Raw genomic sequence first — 23,630 nt, forward strand, 5'->3', positions numbered from 1 at the left:
CATCCGGGATCATCTCGATTAGGTTCTGATTTTCTAAGTGTCGAGGGAATGTCTAAAATACGTAGTAGGATGGTCTTGTGGTTATATTCAATCAGAATAAATTCATACTCGGTGTTGTTCCATCTCATGCATTAGGCTTCGTTATATCCGGTAGTTAACCTAATGCAAATTTTCTATCTCTCGCTGGTATGACTGAAATACGTAGAAAGGATGACTTTGTCGGTACATTCAATCACGATGAATTCCCATCCGGTTTTGTTCGATCTCATGCAGTAGCTTCGTTCTATCCATTAGAAAACATTGTTCTCCCTTCGTTTTATTGCGTGAGGATGTCACCGGTGTTGTATATTCGTGTTGTTGCTCTAAGGTCGAACAGTTTTGTTTTCTTCTGATATAAATGATCTTCATTATATATATATTCGCTCTTTCGGTAATCTCGCATGTTCAACGAGTATGGCTAATAGTTTTATTCAGAGAATAACTAAATAAGTGAGATGTTGTACGTTTAGGAATATGATTATCGATGCGTGACTTCTAGAATATTTCGGCGATTCAAATTTTACGTCATCGCGCGGGACAAAGATTTGATGCGCAACAGGTCGCAGCCAGACATAGTTCGCTCTTTCTGTATGGTAAATGCCGTAAATATATAGGAATTGTGACTGACTGAGGTAGCGGGTTAAAGGTATATACGCAGTAGCATATAGCTTATGGGGTATTTCGAATTGCCTGTAGTATATGACGCCTTGAGCTGTTTGACTTTTTGCAAAACAGGTGTGGACAACTATAGAAAAGTTTCAGCTTTTCCAGGCTAGAATTAGAGCTAAACCGTTTTTTTCCGAATTAGATTACAATTATATTACTGGCGTTTCGCTCTAATTTAGTGAAATTAGACCACTATAATTATCTAGTTGTCCAAGTCGCTTCAAACATCTGAATTACCGGTACCTATACCTACGGTATATCATAATATTTATGCTTGAATTTTCGGCACTTCTTCGATGGCAGTCAGAGATCGAAAAGTGTTCACCATGATCACCAATGAATGTTTTCCATGTACATGAATAAAAATTTATAAACGTCAAAATATATTGTTTTTGCGTTTGGAGTTGGGTCAGGGTTAGGGTCAAAGTTGGGTTTTGGGTATCCCTAGATTAGGGTTGGAGTATTAAGGTAGGGGAGGGGGACATCAGGGTTGCTGGAGGGGGATATTAGGGTTGTGAGAGGGGGAAATTAGGGTTGGGTTAGCGGGATATTAGGGTCGGGGTTAGGGGATATTAGGGTTGCGGGAGGGAGGATATTAGGGTTAGGGTTGGGGAGGGGGGATATTAGGGTTAGGGAAGTGGGATATTAGGGTTGGGGAGGGGGATATTAGGGTAGGGGTTAGGGGGAGGGGGACATCAGGGTTGCTGGAGGGGGATATTAGGGTTGTGAGAGGGGGAAATTAGGGTTGGGTTAGGGGGATATTAGGGTCGGGGTTAGGGGATATTAGGGTCGCGGGAGGGAGCATATTAGGGTTAGGGTAGGGTTATGGAAGGGGGATAGTAGGGTTGGGGAGGGGGATATTAGGGTTGGGGGAGAGGGAGATTGGAGGTGGGGTAGTGTATCCCAAGATTAGGGTTGGGGGGATAATAGGGTTAGGGTTGGGGGAGATGGGGTAGGATATACCAAGATTAGGGTTAGGGGGATAATAGGGTTAGGGAGGGGGGATATTAGGGTTGTAGGTGGGTTAGGTTCCAAGTTGGGGTTGGATTACCTCTAACCGGGGTTTAACCCACCTCCAATCTCCCTTTCCCCAACCCTAACAGCCCCTCTCCCACAGCCCCTATATATCCCTTTTCCCAACCCTAATCTTGGGATACCCTGCCCCAACTTTGACCCTAACCCACCTCCAATCCCCCTACCCAATCCTAATATCCTGCCAACTCCCAACCCTAATACCCCACCTCTTCCAACCCTGTTCTTAGGGTACCCTAGCCCCAACTTTGACCCTAACCCATTTCCAATCTCCAGTTCCCCCACCCTAATATCCGTCTCTCCAAAGGCACAAAGAAAACAATTTATTTTGACGTTTATAAATTTTTATTCGTGTTCATGGAAAACATTCATTGGTGATCATGGTGAACACTTTTCGATCTCTGACTGCCATCGAAGAAGTGCCGAATTTTCTAGGTATATAAGTCATATAGATACATACCTGTAGAACACTGATTCGTGATTTTATAAAAGTTGGTGCAAGAATGGACATTTTCAACTTGATGTTGATTAATGAAGCAAAATTTGATATTTCTGTGCAATTATAGCTCGAATCCAGTGACAAGATTGTTAATCGTTGAAACCAAACGCAGCTTGTTTATGTCGGCCCAGAGAATTTGGCTAGCCAGACCATATTGATAGAATATGGTCACAGTAAGATAATATTTTGGGCTAATTTACATGAACTTTCCAACATTTGATTTGATATGTCCGCTAAAACAGTTGTTATTCTGCTTTCGAATAAGACCTAAATTGCTGATTTCAATGGTAACTGTGTTTGTCAAAGGCTGTAAAGGTAATATCTTTTCCATGTTAGATGTTTGTTTGTTAGTTTGTGGTGTTCATGGTGGTGGTTCGACTACACTGGTCATTTTACACCAGGCCGGTTCTTATTATTATCATTCCGTATCTGCCCGATTACCAGTAAACTCGGCCGCACAAACTCGGCACTTGGTGAATTCGGCCGTGGTAGATCTGGTAGCGGTACCGGTCGCCATGATTGGTTACTGGAATGTTTGCCGGTGAACTTGGCGCTTTGAGTGGTTGTCAATGTTGTACGGGGTCAGGGCATGCGTAGATCACACAGTCACGGCATGATTAGATCACAGATTGCGTGATCGCGGGAAATAACGCGACGCTCTGCACTTGGTGAACTCGGCCCTTGGAGGAATTGGCACTAGAACACCTTCGCATTAGAAATGCATTTAATATGAATGAACAGTATCAAAAAGGAAATTTAAACGTGTCGTGGCTCGCGGTAGATCTCGTAATCTTGGGATCCTTCAACCCTGTTATCGAGACACCCTAACCCCAGAGTGGAATCGTCTCTCCAAAGGCAAAAAATAATTTATTTTGACGTGATCATGCGAAAAATTTGTTGATGAGGAACACTGGCTTGTCGTGATCGATAAACGAAGAAGCGCCGCTTGATCTTCCACATTTTCGATCTCACATACAACGCCAAGATCCATCTTCTCAAAACCTACACGACACAGGCCCGTCACTCACGCCATCGATTCCAAGCAGACCGCGCGTGGTCGGTATATGAGCGCTGCGTTATTTCCTGCGGCTACGCAATCCGTGATCTAATCACGCCGTGACTGCGTGATCTACGGATGCCCTGACCTCCTTACAAGATTGACGAATCACTTGATACTACTATTATTAGTTTAATAATTCATATTAATAGCTGTTAATACACTTCATTACAAAATTTCCCGAGGGCCGAATTCACCAAGTGCCGAGTTCATCGGCAACCATCTGCCCACGGCCCACTCCTAGGCTTTTTAAGACATGGCTATGCGGATCAGATGGCGAGGAGGAGCCTAGATAAACGGCCAACACTTCGGTAGGAATTATGGAGGCGACGTGTCAGGCTCGAACCCGCAATTCATTGGTGTTTAGCTATAATGGACCGTAAAATGGCAACGTAGCATTTGACATTTCGTGTGGCAATTGACTTTTGTGTGGAAAATTGTGTTCGTTTCAGAATTTATCCGAAACTTTTATTCCGTCATAGATTGTATATGATAAAACGATATCGTAATTGATCCTAGAAGAATTCCAAAGCCACTCACCACAAAGGAGGATTTAAAGAAGTTTGATGACATATTGAATGAAAGCAAAAGCCTTTGCAAGAGATGTGGTATGTTGAATCTGTTTTGTTATTTTCAAATGCTTGCCGATAGCAGACGGTATATATAAACGTAAGATGTGGAAGCTATCAAGGTGTTATGTTTATTATTTTTAGAAATTCAGTCAGTCAAAGTGGACGATCGTATTGCTTGGATTATATTTGGGCTTATTTTAGCATCTTTGAGATGCAACTCTGAACGTGGACGGTCATGAACAGTCAACTAATTCTGTTCCTATATTGACATATCAGACATTTGCACTCGTACCGTTGGCGGCGACAATATTGGTCAGTCAGCAAAAAGCATCATGAAGAAGGTTGCCAGTCTGGTGACATTATAGCAGAGTCGGAAAGAATGGGAAATACGTTTTCATCAACCTCCATTTGAAAAAGATCACATATAGTAAGAGACATTCATGATATGCTGTAAATGTCACTGTGTTCTTTGTCTAGTCACCCCACTCATGTAACTATTGAGGCTTCATGCCAGGGTTGTAACCAAGTCACAAGGCTCCGAGTCGCAAGTCAATCTCACTTTTATAGTTTTGACTCGAGTCATTTTCAATTCACCACCGAGTCAAGTCCAAGTCAGCGAGCATAGGGCCGAGTCCGAGTTATGGTATTATGACTCGAGCCAGAGTCATTGTGTTAGCTGCTCAGTTTCCAATTTAAGTCTTGTTAAACCAACTTTTTATATATTTTTTTGTGATATCGAGTGGGTCGCATTTATATTATACGAATTTTCCTTACTTTTAGCAGTTTCTGGCCGCATTTTCAAATACCAGTATCAATAGACGAAATCCCAATAGCGATTTGCTGTACTATTCTTTGAAATAATAATGAAATGTCGGTCTTGGCCGTCTGAGTCTCAAGTCATGCGCAATGAGTCGAGCCATTTCAGTACTTTGAGAAGATGACCTGAGTCAAGTCGAGTCAACAGAAAAACCTGACTCGAGTCTTACAACCCTGCTTCATGCAATGAGCATTTACTTTGAAGATAAATAGTAATTAAATAACTGGTTGGTGGTACAAAATTTTAATACCGCTTTCAAAAGTACCTTCATGATAAACGTTATTGAAACCCGAAGAACTTTTCGTGTGCCTATTAAAGAGCTACCGGCACCATAAAGGAAGCAAAACAGAGTTGAATTCAAAACCAGATGGAGAATTATGAAGCATTAATGTCGAATTTAGAAATAACATCAATGGAGCCAGAACACAGCAACAATGCAGTGCATAACAACGGTTGCGTAAAACAGTATGAAAGCGTGACACAATTCTTTAATTATTTATTATAGTGGTGCCCAACGTAAATACTATTTTATTAAAATCAGAATTTTTCGATGGCAATAACTCCGCTTCCACTTGTTTGAATCGAACCAAATTTGCTGAACATCGTTTCTATACATAACCTAACACTTTCATGGGGTGAACAGAAAATTTTCAAATTTTTTCTATTTATTTTTATATAATAAATAAAAACTTTCTTTTGCTGTAGCAATGCGGCTACTGGTTGGAATTGAACCAAATTTGGTGTGTAGGCTTGAATTAGGTAACCTAACAATTTTATCAAGTAGCAAGAACGATTTGAGAAAAAAAGTCATTTTTTAAGAGCCCTAATGTCCATGTCAGAGAAACGTTTTAGGGTAGGCCTACTCACATGTCTCGCAGCGTTCTCTACATAATTGTCAATTGCGATACAAACTGTTCGCTTGTATTGGTTAAGCCATCCAACTTCGAATTGTAAAATGTTGGGAGTCTTGATATCAAATTTTTGAAAGGTGCACTTTGAGAAGATTTCGGAATCTGTCAAATTATACAAAAAAATTTAGCAAATTCTTTGACATATTTCATCCATTTGGGACTCGATCAACGTAAAAGAATTAGTAATTATTTTATACAATATATTGTATTTGTAGTTGAAGTATAGTAATAATTCTTATGGTTACCGCACTTGTAACGATTCACGGCCATAACTGGAATAATTAGAATGATGTAACTTTCAAATTGTCATGCATTTTGCAACAACATTGTTCCCAATTTTCAAGGTGCTGACCATTGGAGGAAGAATCACCCTTAAGCCGGGAAATCACGATCCGTAAACGCGGCCGACTGTTTCTCTCCTCAAAAGGAAGGAAGAGAAAAAGGGAGCAGAAATAGCAAGAGTGTGACAAGTCGCGTCCATTCGCTTTAATGCGTATTTCCATCCGCGAAGCGCGCAGTAGTAGGTGGGAAAACTAATGGGCGTTTGGTTAGCGCTTTATAAGGTTGACTCCAGCGCTGTATTTGCTGAATGTTGCGGTGAAATAGGGGTGTTGTCATTTGGTATCAATATTGACTATTAAAAGACCATTTGTTAGTGGTCATGGATTTGTTCGGCCAGTATGCAATAATTTCTGATGGTCACTTCCCGGGCTTCTGTTCTCTAACCCCTCATGATTGTTATTCTGCTTCTAGTAAGACTGTCGATTCTAATGTTTTATCGTATCATTTGTCGGAGGTTTCGCTCGCTTTTTTACAACGTTTTGCTCTCTGCTAAGTCAATTACTGGCTGAGTATCACTACAGCCTAAGAAACTGCACTAATTCTCATTTTAATGTCTTGCTGGTTATCTTGCTGTCAATTCTAATAATTTGTTAATGTCTATACCAGTGCCGCCACTCAAATGTTTTGTTCTCTGTACACAATATTGTTAGGTCTTCAGCTTTCCAGGCAGAGTATCATTCCACTTTCTAGACTTGAGTATATATCTCTCCAACTAGCTGCCAAATAACTGATTCATTTGGATTGTTGAATTGATCATTTTTGACAGAATGTGAAGAAATTTTAGTCAAGAATTCTTGTTGTGTTAGTGGCTGTTTTCAAAGATTGCTGGAGTAGTCATCGTTGATCTTGATAATCAAGTAGAAGTGGCGATTGAAGTCATTTCTCTAGTCATATAATAATAAAAAATATAATAATAAAAACTGGAAAACTTGAGTGGAAATAGTCCAGAATCAAATCCATTTTAGTAAGTATGGGTGAAAAAAATGTAGGAGTCATTCGTTACTCGCTACCTCTGCCATTTTCGCAGTACGAATGTCTTAGCTAATAATCGTCATTTTCATTTTATTTCTACAGGGTGTTGAAAAGAAAACGCCAGAGGGATTATCATCATCAGACGATGAAACCTTCTGATTACTGACTGTTCTCATAGTTTCATTCATTGCTACTTGGCCCTACAAGTAATTTCGTTCGTTTCATTTTTTACACCGGCATTATTTACTTGCCAATTCGTTTTGAATTAAATTACCGCAAATGTGATTAATATGTAGTAGATAATGTGGTGTGTGTGTGTGTACGCAGCCGTGATCAGGTTATCCCCAGTGGTAGAAAACAGGTTATTATATCAGGATATTCTTTTAATGTAGGATCTACATTCTACTCACCATGTTTAAAGGCTGTAGCATCTGCATAATATTTACATTATTGAAGGACATGGAAAAGACATTGAATTGAGTCGACACAAAATCCCCCTTTCTACGACCTGCCGAGATCTAATATCTACTATATCAGGCTCGGCTTTCTACATCTTTGGTCTGTACTGTGTTTACTGGGTAGCTGAAAGACCATCGCCACGTAAAGCTTGATCTTGTGGGGAAGCCCTAAGCCAGTGGTCCTCAAACTTTTTTAGACACACACCTGAAAATTCGTCATATCACAAAATGCAACCAGAATGCTAGCAATCCCAGCGGCTAGTTTGATGGCATGGAAGGTCATGGCTGTTGATAACATAAATCTATAAGATGAATTCCGGACTATACACATAGCAATAACTACGAAGTAGAGGTAAATCACGCGGAGCGCGAAAAAAATTTCATTTGAGCGCATCTCCGTCTCCCCTTCAGATGCTTTCGCACCCCCACAAGGGGCGCGCGCTCCCCAGTTTGGGAACCACTGCCCTAAGCCGTTTTCTATGCGTCTCCGTCTTGGCAGTGTTTGGGCCGTTGCAAGTCAAGACAATATGCCCATTCACATCAGCTGATTCTCCCTCGATGGAACGCTGTTGCCATCACCGCAGCCGTTTTAGCTATAATGACGAATATTGATGTTGGGCACAAGAGAACAGCTTATTTTGAAACAACAACATGTTGAAACTGTAGTTAATTTCAGCATTTCAAAATGGTTTTCTTAGCTTTCTTCCTAAATCTCAAATCAGGTCGCGGGCCGCAGAATATGACTTGGCGGGCCGCGTGTTGGTGACCCCTGGCTTACAGACTCTAGATTACTATAGATAACTAACCTACGGGTAAACTAGTAATCTATATCGACCAGGTATGGCCAACCTTTTCGGCTAAAGGGCCACATGAAATTGACGAACGAGTGCGATGCCCACTAGCCGCACCAGGCGCGTAAAAAGTTAATATTATTATTACTTGGGCATATTCCGGGTCGACTGTATACCGCCCGCTCGGCTCAGTTTGCAAGGACAGGACTATTCGGCATCTGGACATATCGATATCGAAGATTTCCGCTAATATACGACAATCATTTTGTGCCTACATTTCATCGTCGACGATCTTTCTGCGAGCGCAAACGTGAAAAGACTTTCTCTCGTAATTGCGAATATAGTTAGACTCAATCGGCTATTTCAGGCGTTTTTTTTTCAGTTTCATTTTTCTTGCTACAAAGCAAGAAGTCGTGTGAAAATTAAACACGCGAAGTGTGAAGAAAAATTTTACTACTTTTTAGTTTATTGTAATGTACAACGATTTACTAAAAATGTGACTAGACCCTGGATCTGCCAATGCGTCGGAACTGATATTTCAGTCATCAATATCCCAAGTTCACAATATGAGCAATTCAATTTCGATAATATAACATAATTTCGATAATGTAATGGGAAATTAGCTCGTCGGTTACTCAAAACCTTCCCGCGGGTCACATATGGCCCGCAGGCCGCAGGTTGCCACCCCTGATATGGACAGATACATTCGATAGTTTTCAGAGCCGGAGCTGGAGCCGGAGCAGTGGTAATAATGCGGCTCCGGAGCAGGAGCTGGAGCTAATGTATGATATAAGACAGCTCCGGAGCCGGAGCTGGAGCAATGCAAATTTACGGCTGCTCCAAAGACCTGCCTTGAACTACAAGTACAACTCGGGGATTTCTAGAACTTCAGGATGCGACATGAAGTGCGTGACGTCATCCTCAGTGACCCGAAGCTGGCCCACGCATTTACACAATCAGCTGTCAGAAGCGAAGGAAGTGCTTATGCTTTGTATGATTTGCGCTATCTGTGTGTGCTTTTGTCGCTTTTGTTGACATGTGATCAGATCTATTCATACACGGTCAGCCGTCTGAAGTGAAGGACATGCCTGCAAGTTGTGGAATTTCCGCGATCTACATGTAGCTTTGTAAAGTGTATAAGAGCATGCACGATTTACCCAACAGGTGTATGTTTGCGAAGGTAATATGTCTGATATTCGTGTCATTTTAGATCAGCTTTCACCAGGGAATGCTTATATGGTGTTATTTCGCGCAATGCCGTTGATAATGTTCATTGCAACATTTTATTGCAGCACTATAATGTAATAGCTACACACTAACCCAACGTCTACGTAACGATTTTTCAGTAAGTAAGTAAGTAGTTATGTTTGTAGGCTATTTTTACTTCTATTTAACTGGTTTTCATACAAATCTGCTTGCCTTTAAAACTTGGTGAGGTTTAGGTTATGTCTGTATTACTTTGACGAGTGCTATTGTCACACTTGAAAATCACAGTACCATCTTTAAAACATGGCTATCTCAATGAAGTAGACTGAATTTACGGCCACAGAATGTGTTAATTATTCTTGACGACCGGAAATACGCGCGGAAGAAATAGGCAGCATCGACCTCTCAGTGGAGATATAATATCCGAGTTGGAGCTGCGTAAAGTAGATGTCTTCCCTCGAGCCGAGATCGATTTTTTGCAATTTCACCTATGGGAATGATGTATTTGGAAATTTCGCCTTGAGAGCCCCAATTACACTGGGTAGCGTGAAAAAATGTCATCAAAAACTATTGTTTTTCTGATTTTGCATGACCAAAACCAATACCAATTAGGATTCAAAAAGTTCAAATTTGGCTCTAACTTTATGAGAATAAATATAATTACTAATCATGGTACGGTGTTTTTAATGACGAAACTCGTTTGCAGCATAAGCTAAGTAATTTCATAAAAAATCACAACCTACTTGAATGAACTTGTAGAGGATTGTAAGATAGTCATGTCATCACCATTTGTATACCGCGATAAAATACCTATGACGCAGTCGATTTGTAAATATTTGTAGCGTTTTTATTGACCTAATGAGGCTCTAAAATAGAGTAAACAGAGCGACGGGTATTTCACGGATTCTTTGAGTTGTATGGTAGAAATGTATAACTGGTAGGTCATGAACAGCAATAGTCCTGTATCTCGACTACTAATATTTTCGCTTCAAGCCGAAAATTACATTGAAGCATATATACTAGGGATGGTGTGAACCTCTGAAAGGTTCAGGTTCGTGTGAACGCGAACCTTTTTGAGAGGTTCTATGTGAACGCGAACGTGAACCTCTTGACGTCACGTGACGTCATATTGCTAATTCCAACCTTACATTTCAGTGAAGTAATAGCCTATAATAATGTAATTGTACATGATACCTAGCGACGACTCGGGCCACAGAAATCCACAATGCTGAAGTATTTATTGTAAACGTTGCTTAATGTATCAACTGGGGCAATCAAATGATATAATAATCCCATAAAATCAATATCTTCCGTCGCTTTGACTACAATTTCGATGAGGACTTGCAAGGGACAGTATGCTTACGCCCTGGCGGTCTATGCCAGATCGGACAATGTATTCGGCGCCTGAGTATTGCCACGTTCATATTGAGCAAATTTAAAACGGGTTTCTATACTTGTTACCGATATTACCCCGATAACAAGTTATAATGCAGTAGCCATACCCCACTCACCCGGATTAGGTTTTTATGATACAATAAACATATGAAATCAAGATTGAACCGGTACGCCTGCTAAATTTTTTACATCAGACAACGATACCAATTTCATTGATTGCTTGAATAAGCATCATTTGCTGACTGCATGTAGTGTATTTCGCTCTTGATGTTGTGTGATTTCGGGTCAAGCTCACAGCAGAGAGTCGCTAAATATATTTACAAACGCAAAGCTGGATATTTCGAGCAAACTTCTGTAACAAAAAATGTAAAATTTTTGAGATTGTCAAGGTGCATATGCTCGTTTAGTGTTGATATTTTATGCTGTCAGCGCCATTGATAGAATGGACGGAAGTTGAAGTGAAAGAAATTTCATCAAAGGATGTTATATTGAAGTGAAAATTGTAATTTATGAAAAAGGTTCACAGTGCAGAGCCTATCAAGGTTCGCTTGTGAACGTGAACCTTTAAGTTCCGAGGTTCACACACAGAACGCGAACGTGAACCTCACGTTCATACCCTCCCTAAATTATATACGGTCCATTTCGGTTGAAGGTCAGCCATTTATATAGGCTTACCATATTTTGGAAATGTAAAAAGAGGACACTTTTCCAGAAATTTCAGACATGCAAAACTGGAGAAGAATTCTCAAAAACCGGTAAATTTTTCCCACTTCGTGATCGGTTGACTAAAAAAAAAAGGTCTTCTTTTCGCTCAGAGCTCAAAATAACGTTTTTCTCTCCACATTGCCAGGTGGATGACTAAAAAAAAAAAAATGGTCTTCTTTTCGCTCAGAGCTAAAGTCACCGCTTTTCCTTCCGAAATACCCGATGGAGCTTCACTTCTGCGCTAATTTGGGGCATATCACTCGCATTTTCCTCTAAATTTGACCTAAATTTTCAAAAAAGAGGACAAAATCTCAAAAAAGAGGACAAAAGGGCGTCCTCCGAGGACACTTTCAAAAAAGTCAAAAAAGAGGACAAATCCTCTTAAAAGAGGACGTATGGTAAGCCTACATTTATGCATATTTCGTTTTAAAGTCGTTGAAATACATACTACACTCCTTGAAATCACACAAAGCCAAATAATTCTCGAGAAATACCCGTTAAAAGTTTAAATATAAGGTTGACAAGCATAACGCCGATTGACTTTTGTGCGACATTTGCGCTCCATTACTCTCGTAACATTACGCTTATTAGTCGGACGACTTGTCATAGTTGAGTGAATTTGGGATTGAGTGACGACCGATTGTTCTCTATTTAGGCTTATTCCGCTCGAATGATTAAGAACAACTGGTTTCGCTGACGTAAACAGTATCAGTTACAGACATGGGGTGATTACTTCACGTATGTAATCGATTGCGATTACGATTACTTGTGAATCCTGCGATTACGATTACGATTACGATTACAGCAAAATCAGGAAGTAGTCGATTACGATTACGATTACATTTCAAAAGTAATCACGATTACTCACGATTACATTTGTTTTGCTTCTTAGAACTAATTTCAGAAGAGATATTGGAAGACAATATAAGGCATGCGATGAAAAGGTCTAATGAGATAACAACTTTCCTTATAAATCATACGTCATTTGCGTGTTACGTCATAATGCACCCATTGCCCAACTCTATACAGGCCTATTCGTCGCACCCAACGATTTGCATTCTTGCCAGGTCCGTAACTGCCACACCCCAAACTCTCTAATAGGACCGGGAGCGAGCTCGAAGGGGACTCAAAACTATTCCGTAAATCAACACAAATTATTATAGAGTATTTATTTTCAAGAGAGTTAGGTGCCTTGAAAATTTTCGTCGAGCTTCGGGATTTAATGTCTCTAAATAGCTTGATTTTGAAATGCACACCTCTCTCCGTCAAGAAAAAAAAGCATGCAAAATTCATAGGAATAGGCATTTCGGTGGCGGTCATTTCCCCGCCACGACACACCAAAAGACGTATGCAATTTCAACCAACATGCAACTGCACAAAGTGTGCTACCAAATAATGACCTTGGCCAAAACTTTGGGTATGTGTCAAATGTCAGTAGCCGCGCTCTGTGGGCGTGACGAATAGTCCGTTCCTTCCAATCTAAACCCCAACAATGCAAATACGACCCGGGGCACTCACAGAGGAATGAAGACATGACAATTTGTGTGTGCGTCTCACGAAAGTTTTTCTTTTAGTCTTGGGTGACTACAGTATCTTTTGATTAAATAGAGGACGGGAGGTCACGAATTAACAACATACAATAAAGTAATTATAACAACCTACCAGATGCTATAATTATGAATTACTTGCACCCAGCAATGTAATGCAATTACCAATATTATTGACAAAATTCAGTCATCAACTTGAAAACTGACCACCCTATTGGGGCTCCAATACCCAGGGTTGTAATGACTCGAGTCGCGATTTTTTGGTGACTAGACTTGACTCGAGTCATTTTTTAAATGCGTAAATTGACTCGACTCGAGTCAATTTTTGTATTGACTCGACTTGTACTCGAGTCATTTTGCATGACTCGAACTAAGTCATATGACTCGAGACTAGAACGGCCAAGACATACATTCCATGTAACTTCGAAGAATAGTAAAGTTACCACATGATTTGTATTTCGTCTATAAGTCCTAATACTTGAAAATAGGGCCGTAAACTGTGAAAACTGATAAAAATTATTATATTATGAATACGAGCCATTCTATATCACTCGAGAAGAGTTGAAAAAAGAGGGTTGAATCGGATTGATTTGAAAAAAGATCTGTGAACATAACGACTTGGCCTCGTACTCGAGTCAAACACTATGACTCGGACTCGACCCTATACTAGCTGACTTGGACTCAGACTTGACTCGGGGGTGAATTGAAAATGACTCGACTTGACTCGAGTCAAAACTATAAAAGTGAGATTGACTTGTGACTCGGAACATTGTGTCTTGGTTATAACTTTACCAATACCAACGTTTGGAGTGGGGGACGAATTGCTGTTTTGGTTCTGATTGTACCTACAACCCACGCTAACATGGTTTATAAGTGGATGGCAATGGCGACAGGTATAAATGTCGAGTGAAGAATTGTGAAATAACGATTGGAGCCCGTTTCAAGTAGAGTCATATGAGAATAAGATAAAGTGAACTTAAAATTCTACCTTCTACTTAATACAGATGCTGCAAATTGCCCTTACGAGAAACGGCAAAGAGTAGCTCGTTATGATATATATCAGCGGCTGTTGATTTTAACCATCGTAATGTGTTATTTGACGAGTACAAAATTTCAAATCTTTGTCCGGTGTACGTACAATACATACGTATACTACTACATAGATAGGCCTACTGCTCGCCAAGCAGCAACGGTCAAACTGCGTTTAACTGAGCATAACCACACATCAATACATAAGTTACTATTTGAAACTAGGCAGAGTGGTGATTACTTTCTTGCTGCGAGGTAGTGGCGTCTGGAGTGTATTAATAACCTGATATGCAGCATGGCTTATACTGTTCTAACAATCACACAACAATGTACATCGAATGTATATTTACTACGTGCGGACTGTGGATAATTCTTACGCAAGGACAAGCAAAGCTAATACTTCTGACGTAATAATGAGCAGTGGCGTTTGAAAATCAACCGTTTGCGATATAAATAACCTAGTATAATATCTCTTCCTCGTTCACGAATGTTCGGTTATGTCATATTCATTGTACAAATAAAAAGTAATCGCTCTTTCACAAAGAAATCGATTAAATATGTGAAGTAGTCGATTACGATTACGATTACTTTGGATTTTTTTCGAATGTAATCGATTGCGATTACGATTACTTGAAAATGCTGTAATCGTCGTAATCGATTACGATTACTAATCGAGATTACCCCATGTCTGATCAGTTATATCCCACGTACACTTCCGTTTTCTTCTACCCTACGTCGATGCCTCTGGATTTATTTATCAGCATGGTATGTTCTCTCAGAAGGAAAAGTATATACGTTAGTAGGGGAGACCGGGGACAATTGTAGCACTTTTCGTATTTTCCAACATTACGTGTTCTTCTCGTGGAAATTTCACTTCCAAAGTTTTATATAAAGAAGTCAACAACTCGATAGTTGATATGAAAACTAAATTGGAACTCAATCAACAATCAATCATGGAAATTTTGGGTCGCAAAAATCGCTGCTCAAATGTTACAATCGCCCCGTACCCAGGGGTGACCCCGTACCACGGTAGACTATAGTAACATTGTTCCAGCTACACATATTACGTTGTAACTACTTGAGGTACTATTCGTCCAGACAAATTATTCCAGACCAGAAAAACTTTACTCAAGGGTCAAAAATTTCGTTTTTTGCTAATTATTCCGGGGTTTCGCATAGTAGCTCAACGTAACTCCAGGTATAATAGGAGAGATAACTACTGCATGCGCACTTAAAATATCAAGCTGATTTCTCCATCCTACTAGCGGTGAGGTCGATTGTTACATTTGCCCCTAGTTACATCTGTCCCCGGTCTCCCCTATGTGACAGGGGTTCTCAAACATGGTCTCTGCCAACGAGAGCATTTGCTGGGGCAGGCTACGCGTGCGACAAATTTCTGCAACGGCGGTTTTGACATTTAAGTGACAAACATGAAAAACGCCGGCCATCCGACAGTCGACGAGCATGTCCACATTCATGTCGAAATACAAGCAATTACTACTAAATAAATACAGTCCATCCTGAAGATTACCGGACCACGACTGACCTATCGATCTCGCTTCCCATGACATGCCGCCCTATTTATTGTCGCTTTCTTTTTCTATACTGTCTTCTTTGCTTTCATTCAGTGTGCATGCCTCCTCTTTACATCGCCTAGGCCAAGGTGAGTGTCAGATTCCATAGACTGCTCCTTGTCGCTTCGACATCTTCCTGTCTTTTCATTGTATCGCATTTTTTGTGGTGTATTGAACTGATAAAATTGCTAATAAACCAATGATGATGATGATGATGACGTTTGAGCTTACCAAATGCAGCGTTTATTCTGGCTTCACCCCCCACTCTTTTACAATGTCGTGTAATTTTACTGGCCACAGCTGTATTAAGTATAGTGAATTTCTGTTTCTCTAATGTCCAAGTGATGAGAGTTGCTTCGTATCCTATACTGTATAGCTGGGATGGATTAGTTCTCAGAGCCAGTGTTATCAGCTTATATGAAGGGTAAACGTGATTAGCACAATTGCAATATTCATTGCAATGCATACGTATTTTGGAGGTGACGCGAGTCAAGTCGAGTCAAGTCAAGTCAAGTCACGAGTCAAGTCACGGTTGAAGTCAAATTGAATTTTCGCAGTATGATTGAGGGCAAGTTTTTGTTGCAGTTTAATCCGTGGAAAGTTGCATTTATTTTTGAAAAAAGTTGCAGAAGTTGCATTTTGACCACATTTTGCTCGGTTGACTAAAAAAAGATCAACTTCCCAGTTTGACTAAAAAAAACAAGGTCAATTTTCCGGCTCAGCTCCCAAAATACCCGTAAAAGCCTTACTTCGGTGCTGATTTACGGTGTTTCAGTCGAATTTGGCCGTGTATTTCACCAGAATCGAAAATACTTCCATGAAAAATCGAGAAAGTTGTGAAATGTTGCAAAAAGTTGCATGGAAGAAATAGGCAAAAGTTTCAAAAAGTTGCACTAAAAGAATCCTTCAAACAGCTTGAAACAGCATTCTACATATCTTACGAGTATTTAGGAAGCTGCCGGAAGCTGTAAAAAAAGTTGTAAAAGTTGCAAAAACTTGCCATAGTGATGATGCAAAGTCATTGCATTTTGCTAACTGGGTGAAAGACAGATTGATTGACCATTTATTTTGAATCAAATAACGAATATAAGGTAAATAATATACGTGCAAAAAGGCGTTGTATCGCTCAGGCACACTTAGTAACTGCTAATACAATGCGCGAGTAACTGCTATAGCTACATGCTACAGTCTGTTATTATCAGCCAAAATAGAGGATCGAATAGGAAGCCTCGAGAAGTTGAACCAATTGATATGGTAAAATACACTACCCATCTACACATCCGCGAGAATATAAACGCATAAACTATGTTCGTTCGAATTAAATTAAACAAGAGGGTTGGTAAAGGTGAGCAATGCGTAATGCAAACACTGAGCAGCCTAAGAAACAAAGACACTTTGCTATTAGATTCATCTACCACTAATACTACTACTGCGACGTAAGCCGTGATCGTTTCGTTCAATTTACAATAAGTGAATGACTGGTTGTCATCACAATTGACATCGGCGTACCGCGAACAATCCGAACATAAGATAGGATGATTTAATCGACACCGTATACTTGATGACTTGAAATTGACTCGTAAATTTCGCTCCGAGTCTCTAGTCAAATGACATTTCTGAAGCGCCGAATCAAGTCAAGTCAAGTCATTTTTACAAAGTGACTCGAGTCAAGCCAAGTCATACGAAAAAGTTGACTTGAGTCTGACTCGAGTCAAGTCGTCACTAGAGCCATCCTAACCCTGGATACCAGGTTGTAATTCTATTAGAAACGAGCAAGTTGAAGCCCAAAGGCTCACCTTCCATAAATATTATTCCCAATTTAGTGCGAAAATGACACTAGAAAAAAACTTCATGAAATTTTGACAAGCTTCATCATATCTATACGGGAAGTTAAAAGGGGGATAAGATAAAATTGATACGACACGGACGGTTTAGTCCAGAGGTCTCAAACTCAACTGTGGTCGCGGGCCAATTTTCCAGTTTTTGACGGCGCCGCGGGCCGCAGCATCAATGAGGCTATTCCATGTCTTTCCGAGTAGGCCTTAGTTGACGGGATGAAGTTGTGCTATTAAAAGTCAGCTGATACAGCAGACTGACATTCAACACACATCATAAAAATGTGATTTACTCTTGCATCAATTTAGGCCTGGCATGAAAAATCATCACATTAAGAACTATTTTAATAGAAATGTTGTTGTACTTGATATATATTAATTATAAGATATAGACGCCATGTGAGCGGAAAAATATATAATGTTATCATAAAAGCTATCACGTTATAATTTTGCAGCTACTATGAATATTGTGAATTCAACAGATTGATAATAATAGAGATTGATCTGATATCACAGCATTTGGGGTTCAGCAGTGTAGCCCAATCCAGGATTCGGGTATACTCCTGATAAGTGGGTTATTAAGCTCATGGTCAATACCTTCGAATATAGAGCAGAAAAATATTAATATAAATATAATAATGAATGTGTCATAGGTATAGAAATGTCGGAACGCCGAACTACCCATTGTTATTACATCTTGGAGCGTACCACTACGGCACTCGTACCTTTCAGTAGCCTAATAACATGATTTAGTGACCCAAGATGTAACTAATAGATTGCCAATGGTTGCCAAAACTACTTGCTTAGTAAGCGAAATACCATGCTGCGACCTTCTGGTCCATTACTATTCCCATGACTCCGTGTCCACTCGGGTCATTTTCATGTAACCATTGAGTCAGCCCGAGTTAGAGTAATTCTAATAAAGGTCGCGTCCAAGTCTAACTCACAAATTTCAGTCACGCATCGTTTAAGCATAGTGCTGTAAACGATTATCGTCTAAGGGTCAGGGTTTATCATCATGAATTGGAAATGTGGCGAAATAGTGAAACTTCTACTGCATGGACGCAAATAGCGAAGTTTAATGAAGAGTTGAAGGCTTTCGGAGCAATAGAGCGAATTTTCACTTCAAAAGATATATGTGCCACTTATATATTGTAAAATTATTTAAAATCCAAAATGTCGTCGCGGGCCGCACAAAATGATCTGGCGGGCCGCATGTGTTTGAGACCTCTGGTTTAGTCGCAATGAAGCGAATGCAGGATTGCAAAAGTAGTTAAAGCTGTCAAATTGTAAGACAGAAAGACAGGGACATATTTAGATTCGAACCTCTTGATTTAACTCAAACTGCCTTGATTAATTTACCTATATTCGGAGATGGGATAGTCGAGAGTAGGCCTTTTAAGTCCGGTGGACGAATTGTTACAGTTCAATGATTTTGTACGGCACCGTCAAATCGGTTGATACTTCTGAGGAATCTGACGGCACTACTCATTGTTTATTTTGTTAACATGAACTTATTCATGCTATCGGTTACGGCTTATTGAGAGTACGCTCGACTTCATATCATCTATCTACTATATCAATTTGAGCTGTTAAGATTTGACTAACTTAAAACTTAGTGGTTTTTAGTCCGATTCGCTTTCCCAATGTCCCAAAGCTAGTAAGCTACCTAGCTACTTTATTCCTGATATGATCCCTTGTATTTATCTGCAGTTTGAGCTGTGAAAAAGTCGAAAGAAAGTAGGATAGCCATATACGTTTACTGTCGCGATTTTACTTTATCCAACAAATGTAATGAAAACATTGATTTCTGCAGCTGGGTATATGGGATGGTGCAAAGCCGCCCTATAGAAAAGTGTTTTGAGTTTAAATCGTTAGTGAGTTGGCTTCAATGATGATTAGTCGATCCGGTGATCATTTCTCTTTTTGTTGTTATTAATGGTATTCACAGTGTTTGTCGACTACTATGGTCCTTTACACCAGGCCAATAATATTCATCTTGTTTCATAGCTGCCGCAAGGCCCACTTCTATGCTTTTATAACACACGTCTTGTACGGATGAGATGGCGAGGAGGAGCCTATAGATAAACATCCAACACTTAGGTAGGGATTCTGGAGTCGACCTCGGTGATCATTCCTAATTACCATAAAACCATTTCTTGATTGGGTTAACCTGTCAAAGAATTAAAGTGTTGGTTGTCATTTCGTTACTCTTCTTTCATGTTGGTGTTTGATAATAATCTATCATAACTGAAGTCCTAAATGCGTAAAATTATTTTCAATATGAATCTACGCTCAGTGAGTCGACAATATTGAGTATAGCGTTACATTTAAAACAAAAAATATTTAAAACGAACATGTTGAAATCCACTTTAATTGTTTTTATTGTTGTTTTAAGACATGATTTTTAAGAGACGAAAAAAATATGAAATTACAAACAATGGTTCGTGCGAGTGCAGGGCGTAAAAATGCGCTACAAAATAACTTGGAGGAGTACATGGATTAGTGCGCTGCATAGAAATGCTTGACATTTCCCACATTCTCGTCATTGTTATCCATAAATAAGTGATCTCTCCGTCGTAAGGGGATTGAAGGTACTATCCAAACGGATTTAGAGTCACAAGGTATTCGTCAACGTCGATTTCATCCTTTGGTATGGCATCGGGTTGAACAATATTTCATCAATACTTTCTTCAGATTTCCCCCGAAAATTCGATCCAATTTCAGTATTAAGTCCTGCGATTTCTGAGTGCTAGTCGTTCCAGGCGAATAGTGACCATTGTCAAGAGCGTGACCAACAAACATATAAAATATGGGGAACAATACAAATTCCGTACATGGTGAGCTTCGATTTTATGCCACCATGACGCAGTGTTGGGATTAGGACTGCATTAGAACAAAAACGAACGTCACGTATTTTTAAGTGTGATGTCACATTGGATTGGCATGACCAATTGAAAATATCAAGTGAGCATGACTCCTTCGACGAAAAGGGCTCCCGACCACTCTCATAAACGTACCAAAAACATCTTTAATAAGGGCTACATCGTTATGCACCATTTTTACGGTCGGTGGGCATCATCATCAGAACACTCATTCCGTACCACTGATCTATATCTACTTACAATAACTGTAGAACTGAGGACGATTTCAAGGGTTCCAGTCTTTCCATATCGTATGCGTCGATTGTATTGGGGGAAAATCATCCGTAGGTTCATACTGCATGTTTTTTAAAGCATTTAAACCAGATCTGGGCAAAGTGTGGCCCGCGAGGAGTTGCTTCGAATTCAAAACATAAAACCTACTTTTTAATGTTGCTGTGGGGACTAAAAGGATAGGCTGTATAAAAAACTGTAGCGAAAATTCGTTGACTTTCAAGCCTGTTCATTAATAATATGCTGTGATTACGCAGTCTATAGGTACCTCGCATGTGTAATCCAGATTCAAAATAATGTCAGTGTGGCAAATTATGCCGTGACAATCAAAGTCACAAGAATTCACCAGACCTTTGTTGGCATTGTCGCATTACGCATTACACTAGTGGTTCTCAAACTACAGCGCGCGCCCGCCTTGCTGACATGAAAGCATCTGAAGGAGGGCAACAACTGGGGACAACTGGAAATTTGTTTCGCTCTCTGCGCGAGTTATCCTCGATTCATGGTTATTGCTCTGTGTATAGTCCGAATTTTGTATTTGAGAATTCTCACATCAACAGTTATAACCTTGCATACCGTCGACCTATCCGTTGTGATTGTCAGCATTCTAATTGCATTTTGTGATATGACGATAAGAGGGGGTCACGGAATTTTTCCCTTTCCTAAAACCCCCTGACTAAAAAATGTGAGAACCACTTCATTACACGGTATGCGTTTCAAATTGTTACGTGATACGTTTCCAAATCTCTCATTCGTAAAACAAAGTCAGTCGGTACCCATGATTACTATGATTCATCATCACCCATAAAGGGTGAACGGAAATGATCAAAAAAAGAAAGTCGAAACCTGAAATTTAAAAAATATTTGTAGCAATAAATATTTGTTTACCGAAGTTAAGGGTAAACCATTCTTTTTAGTAGTTAGCGCCGAACAGGTATATATGAGTTATATATCAGGAGTATAATTTAAGTCGGTCTTCTGACAAAAACACGAAGTCATACACTCGGTCAAGGGAAGGCTAATTTCAGAAGAACTGCAAGCTTCGCTCCACAACGAGGCCAAATAATAATTTTGGTAAGTCACCGTCGCTTTCTGATTCCCTAATATCAACACATCCACTGAGCTACATGTATTAACAATGTAATGCTTTCAATTTGGAAATAAAATTAATGCGCTGGAGCAGGCATATAAATTTTTTGACTCGGCCCGCCAAAGTATATTTTGCTTCTTATTTAGCCCGCGGAGAAAAATAATTGCCCGACCCTGATTTAAACAATTATGTCATGATTATACAACGTTTAAAAAATACACAATTAATTTTAAAAAGTCGTTAGTTTAAAACACTGTTTAAAACGTGTTTAAAAGAAAGTGTCTGTTTTAAATGCATCGCTAGTTGAGATCCAGTCTCTAACTTCGAGTCACAAGTCATATCGAGTCATTGCTCATTTTGATTCGAGTCAAGTCAATTCATCCGATTTATGAAGGTGACTCGAGTCAAGTCAAGTCAAGTCACAAAGTCGTGCCGAATTTTCGTGGCATGATTCAAGTCACTTCGTTTTGTAGATGATTGAAGAACAGATCGACTCGCTAATAATTCTGAATCGATTAAAAAATATCCAGTTATGTATACCTTCAACTGGGCGTGGTATATGTGAACGAAACCTACACAGAACTGCTAAACTACGTTGATGCAAGCCAATTATATGATAGTTGACTGGTCGACACATATTTTTAGGCAGACAAAGTCAGAGTAGTTTTGTGGGTTTTGAAGAGCACTGTCGTCCTATAAAGTTCGGAAATTCAGCGGAAAATTACCCATTTACCAGTCAAAAGAGATGAGACGGATATTATTATTTTAGTTAAGCTATCTGAAGACAAATTTGGTAACATTATACTCCTTTTTCATTTTGGCAGAATGACCAATGGGTACATGAGTAAATAATTTTTGTTGTGTAAATAAAGTACAGTTTTTAGGCTTGACAAACCATGCTTTTTGACTCATAAGGATCTCGCATCAAGTCATATCAACATTGATGAAATAACCGAGGACGACGTGAATGCTCTTCATAGTTAATTACCTATTTATGCGCAGTATAAAAGTAGAAATATGTACGATTTACTTCTTACCAAGTGAAATATTGAAGGATAAATACAGTAATTGTGGGCTTTTTAGGTGTATAAGTATATTTTAAACTCGAGCCAATCTGTCAAAACTACTGTGATATTCGTAATCAGCAACCTTGAAAATCCCAGAATCGGCTCCTAGATGTTCTGCCATTTTCTTTCTTAAATTTGTTGACCAGTGTTATGAAACGTCAGAATGTTAGAACAAATTGATTTGATGTAATAGTAATACACCTACCCATTCATACGGTACAATTAAAGCCTCCACCATATTGATGAATGTATCTATCATAATACTAACTCTAAACTAAATCTTACATGAGGTTTGTCAAAGTCGGCAGTCTATTAACTACTATATATAGACTATGCTACTAGGCTACAACATAAGCTTTAATCACTTCGTATGCGGTCAATTTATTAGTGACCTATATCGACGGATGGTCAGTAAGATCAGGCCGCGCCATCGGTGAATATACTGGTTGCTCACACCGGTCATACAATAATGTCGAGAACATGAACGTACAGGTACAGCGACTTAGTGGACACCGATTATATTTGATGACTTAAAATGTCATGAGTCAATCCAGATTCATGAAATACCAAGTCAAGTCATGTTTCGAATTGCCCCAACACTGCCATGACGACAGGAATCTTCAACTATGTAACTTCACGGTTGATTGAGATTTATTATAGTTCCTTGTGACTTACAAATGAAGGTATAGGGAAATTATGGCTTCTTTGAAATAAAATTCCCGACCCAGTCTTGAACTGACTGAAGAATATTTTTGACCAGGACTACATCGCTATACATTTATTTGTAAGGTGGGAATCATCATTATCAGAATTCACTATTGATTCGTGGGCCGACTGAAAATGTCAGGCGCACCTGATCAGTCCCATTGGA

General features: G+C 39.6%; 1 long non-coding RNA gene across 1 annotated transcript in view; it reads left to right on the plus strand.

The window, feature by feature from the left end:
- The first annotated feature begins 2,050 nt into the window (after positions 1–2,050).
- LOC145434923 (uncharacterized) overlaps positions 2,051–23,630 on the plus strand; it is a 310,059-nt gene continuing 288,479 nt past the window's right edge. The window contains exon 1 of the long non-coding RNA XR_013913632.1: positions 2,051–3,901. This is a non-coding gene — a long non-coding RNA (uncharacterized LOC145434923). The remainder of the gene's footprint in view (positions 3,902–23,630) is intronic.

Source organism: Botryllus schlosseri, chromosome 3 (genome assembly GCF_051294905.1).
Source record: "Botryllus schlosseri isolate E-star chromosome 3, Bs_hap1, whole genome shotgun sequence".
NCBI classification, from domain to species: Eukaryota; Metazoa; Chordata; class Ascidiacea; order Stolidobranchia; family Styelidae; genus Botryllus; species Botryllus schlosseri.